Source organism: Eleutherodactylus coqui, chromosome 4, assembly GCF_035609145.1.
Source record: "Eleutherodactylus coqui strain aEleCoq1 chromosome 4, aEleCoq1.hap1, whole genome shotgun sequence".
Classification (NCBI taxonomy): domain Eukaryota; kingdom Metazoa; phylum Chordata; class Amphibia; order Anura; family Eleutherodactylidae; genus Eleutherodactylus; species Eleutherodactylus coqui.
Genome location: NC_089840.1, coordinates 96,869,783 through 96,879,480, shown reverse-complemented (window position 1 = coordinate 96,879,480; position 9,698 = coordinate 96,869,783). Strand labels below are relative to the sequence as shown.

The following is a 9,698-nucleotide window of genomic DNA, read 5'->3' as shown; positions in this document are numbered from 1 at the left end:
ATGTCTTTATGTCTGTGTCTGTCTATCTTGCTCTATCACTGCAGTTGTTTCACATAGTAATACTCCTTATACTTTCCCATTGGTAATTGAATTTCAAGTGGCTGCCTACCACTTGAAAATCAATAGAATTCCTGAAGAGATTCTACCCTTGCACATAAGAATTGTAATGCACAAAGCTAGATGGGGTGCAGACGTGGCAGTTGCATTTTGGGTCCAAGGATGCCCAATAGCCCTCTTACCATATAAGAAGAGAATAAGCTGATAAATGACGCATGACACAATGACAAGTGGCGTGTACTGATACAAATTTTCCAGTGTAGACCAAAACCTTCAAGTAAGGGTGGTTTCACATCTGCATTGGGGATTCCACTTTCCTGCTCTGTTCAGAGAGCAGGAAAGGGGAAACCTGGCAGCCAAATGGCTCTGTATCTACTCAGAACCGAACAGTGGTGGACAAACCCCACTGACTATAATCTATCCACTTACTGCCCAGCTTTTGAACAGATGGAAAAGCGCTGCATGCAGCGATCTGTCATTGAGCCTCCAGCTGGGAGTTCAGATGCAGATGTAAAACCAACCTTACCCCTATGACAATTCTACAACCATGTCTTTCCAAATCAGTGAAACATAGTGATAAAAACCCATTTAATGCATGGAGAAAAAAACGTTACCAAAGACAGAGGTATTTTAACAAAAGTTAAACAATATATCAATATCTGAAACATACATTTAAGAATCTCATAGTATAAATATGTAAAAATACTGTATGCTTGATTAAATATAATGAATACACTAATGTATTCAATAGTACTTATTAATAACGAAACTCTGCTGTGTGTGCAACGGAGCATTGCAACATATCCTGTAAGAAAATACCTCCAGGCTTTTACATTTACAGTATGAGCTGATTGATATGGAGCAATGGACAAGATCAAACATGAGCCTTTGAGAGGTAGAACGCAGAAACAAACATTTCAAAGCAAGTAGTCTAAATACATGAACCCCTGAAGACCTCATTTAATGAAAGTATTCAATAAAAATAATTGTTGGAAGAATGTTAAAAGCCAGTACAGTTATAGAACAAACAATGACGATTTCAATTTTATAAATTTACATTTGTGGTCGGTACAGTAGATGGATTGGATGCTTACTTTGCAGGTACGTAAAATGAAGCTTGGGTTTTTTTTTACTGTACATTGTAAACAGGGAATGTGAGCTTATTGCTCTGTAACTGAAAGTGAGAAGCAGCTGTAGAGACCTCTGTTCCGGAGCTCTGGGACAGCTGTTCTGGCCGCCTTCTTTCATACATATAAGAATTTACAATGGCCACCATGGAGGAGCTTTACTGACTGTAACCACATGGATACCAGAAGATTTTTTTTTTTTAGCTGTTACTGTCATCACAATTAGAAGGGATCATTATTTAGGACTGCCATCTATTTGCCATAAGCTGTGATGTGCTTCTTGCCAAGGGGGTACAAAGTGAATTCTAAAGTCAAAAACTCTTAATGTATTGTATAAAAAGAATTATGTGGCATTTAGGACTAGATATGGAAACCCTAACCACGATACAGCTCCACAATGTAATTTTACATAGAAGCAATTCTAGGAATAGCTCCTTAAATTGTTTCTTTAACCTCTTCTCTAAAGACAAAAACCCAGCGATCAGTGGCTTGTGGATGGAACCCAAGGTGATCTGCTATTAACAAGGGAAGTTTGGTTATATATCTTTCCTGGTAAATGTTGTATTACTTGGTAACAAAGGTATTATTGTATCTTGACGCCATTGGACGTAGTGCTGGAGCCAAGATACAAGGTGTTTGACAGGGGGTTGATGCCCCCTGTTTGTGATTGGCTGCACGGCATTGCCCCATTTCTCTGGCTCACAGGTCCTGCTTTGGCCCCGCGTTCACTGTAGCCAGCATCCCAGCATCCCTGCTGTCACTGTCCCTGACGCCCCATTTTTGTCTTCACAGTCACCTCCGCTGGCTTGTAGGAGGCCGCTGTGAATCTCCCTGGCAAGCCTTCCTCGTCCTCACACCTCCTGCTTCTGGCTCACAGCTCTTGCCCATGCCATGAGTGTAGCCGAGCCATGGGAACACTGAAACTTCAAAGATGAGTATACATGCCCCCCACCCCCCCTCCCCCGCCCTGCAGCACTCAGCGATCCGTGCTTCTGAAGTTCCGAGCACCGGGGCTCAGCGCTGCGGCCCACAGCAGCACCGTGAAGTGAACACGAACGCTGAGCCCTCCGGCCCACAGCATCGCTCTGAACGTTGCCAGGCCGCCAGTCAACACTCCCTCACACACCAGCGCTCTGAACTGCAGACCAAGCGCTCTCACCTTCCTCCAAAGCATGGTCTGGTGCCCAGCAGCGCTCATAAGTCCCGAGCACCGTCTCTCACCTTCGTGCATGGCGGACGGCAGTGGCTACAGGACCTGTGAGGGAGAGGACGGGGAGAATGCAGGACAGCCAATCAGGAACAGGGGGCGGCAACTCCCTGTCAAACTCCTAGTATCTTGGCTCCACCAGTACTTCCGGTGGCGCCAAGATACAAGAATACCGGTAACGGTATTATTGTATCTTGGGAGAATTCAGGAGAGCCAACCAGGAACAGGAGGCGGCAACCCCCTGTCAAACTCCTTGTATCTTGACTCCACTAGTACTTCTGGTAGCGTCATGATACAAGAATACCGGTAACAAATGGGTTACTAATGTTAACATTAAAAAAGCACTCCGAGTTTTCTTTTTATTTCATTCATCACAATAGGACTTCTCTCTGCTGTGGATAATTAAGTTATTTAGCTTGTCCACCCTATTGTGCACTATTCTTCTGGCCTCCAGGTCACGTGACCATCACTCTGACAACACTCTGTGTCCTGCAGTTAATTCTTTATGGAACCTGTGAGAAAAAAAAAATCATTTTTCTTGCCCAGAGCAAACAATCACAGAGCTGCTTTCATTATGAAGAGCAGAATATGAAATGAAAGCTGCATGGTGATTGGTTGATATGTGCAAGAAAGATAGTTTTTCTTTATGACAATTGACATTAAGCTGACATATTAACTGCAAGACACAGAGTGCTGTCAGAGTGATGGACATGTAATCTGGATGCTGGAAGAAAAGTGCAGAATACACAGCGTGGAGGGGAGCTACAGAGCTGGATTCTTCACAGCTGAGATCAATTTTCCGTCTGTGTGCTATCTGTATACTTCATGACTGCATATTACGGATGCAATAAAGCCTATACTCAGGAGGAATTTTTCACACGGACCTATGGTCTATGTGAAAAAAATGGCTGCATGACCCATTCTGGTCCATATCAAGGATGAAAAGAGGGCATACAATGTGCACTGTCCACGCAAATGGAACAGCACAAGGATAGGTGTCTGTATGCTACCTGATGCGAGTCTGATTCTTGGGCACAACGCACGATATGTCTGTCTCAATAAAGCCTAATTTGTAGAATTCAACTTTAGGCAGCCTCCTTGTCAGCTTGTGATCATGCGTGTCATTACATGCAGAGTAATCTCAGAGTGAGCATTTTATATGACAAACACCAACAGACATTGATTGTAATAGGATACATAGTGTACATTTTAAATGCGCAATTTCTTCCAATATTTTTGATCGAATCTGCAATAACCCAGATCTGAGCAAAGCCTAATATAGCACCCACAGCCTGCTAGAGACCCATCCGATCTGTGTGACTGCAACTTTATATGGAGGCACAAAGAGGTCTTTACTTACAAGTTTATACAGAATTCTGTGATTTGGACGCAATTTCACAAAACAGTGAGGCTATATGTGAATATACTCTTACAGAGTGGCATACAAAGTGCCTATGGGTCCATGTACACAGCAATGCCAAGAGCAGGGACAATTATACGGAAGCATTCACAGATACAAAATATTCCGTTTCCTTACTCAATAACAGTGGTTCCCAACCTGTGCCTCTCCGGCTGCAGACAAACTATGACAATTGTATAGATGTAGAGCTGCATATATCAGGGCAGTCATTCGGTAGCCCGTTTTAAATGCTCTCACCTTAGGCTATGTTCATATCTGCATTAGAACTTCCGTTAGGAGATCCACTATAAAATATGGAGCAATACGCTGGCAGTAGTAGTTCCGGAACAGCTGGAGAGCCATAGGTTGGAGACCACTGTTCTATAACTTGCTGCCCTCACATAAGACAGTCTTTCATCTTACAGGTCCAACACATTCAGTACATGATAATGTGTCAAATATATTTTTCTGAACAACTCAATGGATCCAATTCGATCATGCCTTATTATTTTAGTGCCATAGATCTGCAAATAATGAATTTTCAGGACATCAATCAGATCAGAGGTAAAATCTCAATGTGTAAATATCAGCCTAATTTGTACAAGACATGTATACATAAAGCTTACAACTTGCAAATCAGCTTCCTACTTGTAAGTAGCATGGATGTCTTCTACTGCATATGTTAGGATTTGCTGTTTGCTTATACCCACTGCTATGGCTCAGTGTGTTTGTATTAGGATTGTCTGTTTGCCTTGGGGAATATCTCTCTCAGCTAGTCTACTTCTACATCATCCGAGAAGTTCAGGCAGCCTCCTCATAGCATCCCCAGACTCCCTCTGACTCTGTATCAGGTCCTGTCTGGAGATAGAGCCGCCCACCAGAGAGCACAGACTGCACACCCCTCCTAAAACACACTCCACAAAAGAAGGAGGGAGCAGGGCATGAGCTCTTACTCTAAGGTTCATGCTTCTAGCCTTGCTTCTTTCCTATCTTGGATCACTGCTAAATATTTCTAAATGGATGTTGCCGTATGATTCTGAAATGAAATTCAGCTTCAGACTTCCCACTTCTAGAAGTGCCGGACTTAACTAATATTTGGAATATTCTGCAACAGGTTCTGGAGTTATTCAATGGATTTGTGTTTTACTTCATACTCATCATATATGTGTGCTTCCTCCAAGTGGATACATTGATAGCGTTATACAAGGTACAAAGGATTGAAAACACTAAATCACAGGAGGAAAGTTGTTCAGAAGTTTACTCCTAACAGCCCAGTTACTGATTCCATCATCAGAAGGATGGACTGTGACAGACTCGTGTGACATTACTGCAATACTGCCACCAGCCAGGTATGATTACATGGACTTGTACAGGTTTTTAGGTTACTTTTTATATTTGTGTTTGTATTAATAATATATATTTATTTGCTTACATTTTTTATTTTAGGAATGCCATTGCGCATAATATAAAGCAATTTTTTCATCAATTAAAGGTGTTGTGTTCTTAACTATAAACTACAGTACTAGTTTTAGAAATATTATATCAGTTATTCATGTACATTCATTGAGGACAGAAATTGAAATGTACAGTAATATAGGTGGTTCAAGTAACTGATGATCAAATTAAAATGTGCCTTTTCATGACAATGAATAATTAATGTAATTAATGGATATTAGTATGGTAAGTGTAGAACAATAGTTGATGCTTGCGCTAATTATTTACAGCAGAGACATTTGTTGTGTGCACTATGTGGCCAAGGTGTGGTGCTACCTGCTAAAATATGCGGGCATTAAGAATCAATCTGAAAACTGCGCCAAATTGTGGTAAAATTTCTGCTATACTGTAGCTGCCATGTGTGTCCCTGCCTTCAGAGATAAGTCATGTATCTGTGCTGTATGAGTGAATGAATTAGCTTGTATTAAAATAAATGTATGCCAAAAAGTATCCTTCTGGTATAGAATTGAATGGTATATGATATTATACCGTACCTTTGCCTCAATAGTGGTTTAGGCTGTTTGGAGGGAGGTAGTGGGATGCGGAATTATATAGGCATATGGCAGCATACATCAGGGCATTCATTTGGTGGTCCTACCTTAGGCTATGTTCACATCTGCGTTAGGAACCTCCGTTAGGGTCGGCCTATAATACTGGAGAAAAAAGTCCTGCATGAAAGACCTTTTGCCTGGAAAAAGCTGGACGGCTGAACGCAAACTGTACAGACCCCATTATGGTCAATGGGGTCCATTCAGCATCGTTCGGGTCCATCCTAAGATGGATCCATTCGGCCAGGGGACTCCCCTTTTCTGCTCCCATAACTGAGCAGAAAAAACTGAACCCCTGAACTCAGATGTGAACATAGCCTTAGTTGACCTCAATCATGGTGAGCTTTAGCCTTAGGCACAATGGTAATTATGATTTGTATTTGCTACACAGGTAAGTGGATGGCATACAAATGAAGTGCTTTCTGAATACATGTGACCCATTTTGAAAAAGATGAAGTTTTTACATGCCCTGACACACCTCCTCTCGTGGACACATTGTATAAAGGGCAGTAAAAGAAAAAAAAGGCTGCATAATTTAGAGTATAGCTACTGCATGCCATAAACCATTTCGATTTTCAGACTTTATACCACCAAATAACTAATTCACTGTATTATTATTTTCTTCTTTTACAAAAAAATGTATAGTAAAAGCATATAATGTGGCAGAAAAAGCAAAAACACAGATTTAGAAATGTAAATATCCATCATTTTAGTCAAATCTCATTCCATTTCTTTCTTTTTTTTTCCTTTGAAAAGTAGCCGCATTCACAAAGTTCAGTTAAAGAGTTAACCGAATTCATTAGAGCTCAGTGAAGTAGCAGAGTTTGCTAATGGGAATCATGTGTCAGTGAGGGATATGGCAGGCAGGGGGCAGGTGTGTCCATATTCTGCGTACTGACTCCCGCCAGACAGAGGAATACGACAATAAAATGGGATAGTAAGAGGAAAAACTTCCTTTGCTGCTTATATAGCTGGTTAAGTCATCAACGGATCAATGTGTTGCTGTATTTTACTCACTTGGAAGACGTCAGGAAATTCTAGCCAACTAATTCAGCCTCCTGCTGTATTAAATCAAACGTCTCCTAAATGCGCCCGGACAGGGTTGAAAGATGACAGCACCTATAGGCAAGGTGACCAGACCTCCCTTTTTCAACAAGGCGCTTGTGAAAATCAGGCTGCACAGCAGTAATAGATATTTCACAGCAGTTTTCCTATTAAACCCTACAACAAATATCAGAATCCTTATAATAGGAAATGCATTGTTATATTCCATAACACTAGAGTCACTCCATCTCTACCCTTTGTGTATCCTACTTTCATTGGACTGGTCAGAAAGTATCTGCATACAGTAATATTGTAATATGGTGGAATTACAATATTATTCTATGAAAAATAGGTACTCAGATAGCACATCCTCTCCTAAAGGGACATATCAAAGGAAGATCAGGTAGCCTACTTTAGGTCAGTGGTCTCCAACTTCTAACAGCGAGAAGATGATAATTGATGCTTTAGGTTGTGTAGGTTAAAAGGCTCAAACACATAGGTATATTATGGTTCTGAGTAAGGCCGCTTTCACACGGATGCCAAAGTCACACGATAGCATGAGAAAATGCATGTATGTGAAGCCCATGCTTTCCAATGGGTTCCTTCACATTAGTGCGGTTTTCTCTGATGCTATCTTGTGAGGAAAAAAAATCACAGCATGCTCTATATTGCCGCGATTAGCATTTTTTGTAGCCCATGTTTGTCTATGTAGCCTTCGGCTTTGGTGCAACTCCCGAAATTGCGGTTTTTGTGCGATGAGAGTTTAACACTAGCAAATAAGCCTCTACCCCACGACTGAGGCAATTCATAAATCCCGCCTCCACAATGCGCTGCCTGTTGATTGGTTCTTTTTCTGCTGCTCAGCCAATCAATACAGTGCTTGATGAACCAATCACAGCTATCACATTGGTTCATGAAGCACTGCATTGATTTGCTGAGCAGTGCTAGATGAACCAATTAGACCCATCGCTTCCTGGAGGCGGGATTTATGAATCTCGGAATCAGGAAGTGAGCTTCTGTGAGTGAACAAGGACTGCAGGACACCCAGTGGAGCTCCGGAGATTATCCGGAGGACCCAAACAGAGACTCTAGGTAAGTATTCTTTTTTTGGGGGGGAGTGCAGCTAGGACTTAGGGCTTGAACGTCTTGCGATAAAATTGCACGATTTGGACAGCAGCAATGCACAATTTTTCGCTGACACTACAAAATCACGGGAATTTGTAGTGGCTGCAATTTTGTAGTGGCGATATTGCCGTCGCCTGTGTGAAAGAGGCCTAAGGGTCTGCTCATACCTCCGTCAGGGGATTCCATCATAAATGCAGGAAAGTAGCACAGCATGCAGCACCATTTTTTCCAGTAAAATAGCACACATCATGATTGAAACCAAATGGAAACTTGATTAAATTCATTATAGTCAATGGGTTCTGTTGGGTGCTGTAAGTGTCTATCATATCATAGATCTAACTCTTCGGCAGTATCGGCCTATAGTTTCTAGATTCACTTTTTGACCCCTCTTTGAATAACGGCACCACATTGTTCGTTATCATTTTTCTATTCTTATGACAGAAAAGAAAAACTGAAATTTTAACGGAAGTGTGAACGGAGCCAGACCTTCAAGTTGTATACAGTTGTGGATCAGTTGTGTGCCTATAGTATGGAGCCATGTTGTATCAATTTATGCTTCCAATTTCATATGAGGGGGTACAGAGTTTTTTTTCGCCTGATTCCATATGAATAAGACAGAAGAAATTCCTGGTATATTCCACGGGACACCTTGCTACTGTGCCATTCTTCCCTAGAAGTATTTGATATGGAGATATGGTACTGCGACATCATTGGATTACCACAACTTCAATTTTGCACAATAAAGTACTGCATTGTTGTATATTTGGTGATGGTCACATGGGAAACACTGAAATCATTGCATGAGTGGCGTCATAAGTTGCAGTACTATGAAATGATTACATCACTGCTTCACCATGGAGTCATAGGATATTCCCTCCAATTTTACATAGAGGGTTGCATAGTAACATAACATAATATCTAAGGCTGAAAACAGACATATGTCCATTTAGTTCAGCCTATTATACTGAAATGTTGATCCAGAGGAAGACAAAAAAAACATGAGGGGGGAGCCAATTTTCCTCATTTTAGGGGCAAACATTCATTTCTGACTCCAAATCAGACAGTCAGAATAATCCCTGGATCACTGACCCTTCTGAAGTAATTAGCGACTATAACATGTGATATTATTACACTCAAAATAGACACCCGGGCCCCTCTTGAACTCTTTTAGTGATTTCACCATCACAATATCCTCAGGCAGAGAGTTGCATAGTCTCCCTACTCTTACAGTAAAGAACCCCTTCTATGTCGGTGCAGAAACCCTCTTTCCTCTAGACGTAGAGGATGCCCCCTTGTTACAGTCACAGTCCTGGGCATAAATAGATGATGGAAAGATCTCTGTATTGTCCCCTGATATATTGATACATAGTTATTAGGTCGCCCCTCAGATGTCTTTTTTCTAAACTAAATAATCCCAATTTTGATAACCGCTCTGGGTATTGCAGTCCACCCATTGCATTTATTACTTTAGTTGCCCATCTTTGAACCCTCTCAAACTCCGATATGTCTTTCTTCAGTACTGGTGCCCAAAACCGTACAGGTGTTTACCAATGTCTTACATTTCATTAAAAGTGTTGTCTCATAAAGACAACTTATTTCTATATCTCACATTAGCATAATATTATTGATGTTATGGGGTACCACACGTAGAACCCCCTCACCATGAGCCAGAGCACAGAGCCCTCTATAGGAGCAGC

The 9,698-nt window shown here is 41.4% G+C and overlaps 1 protein-coding gene across 1 annotated transcript in view; it reads left to right on the top strand.

Annotated features, from left to right (window-relative positions):
* Positions 1-4,750: 4,750 nt before the first annotated feature.
* MXRA5 (matrix remodeling associated 5) overlaps positions 4,751-9,698 on the top strand; it is a 45,479-nt gene continuing 40,531 nt past the window's right edge. Inside the window, exon 1 of the mRNA XM_066599911.1 lies at positions 4,751-5,139. The gene's annotated coding sequence lies outside the window, so the exon portion shown is untranslated. The remainder of the gene's footprint in view (positions 5,140-9,698) is intronic.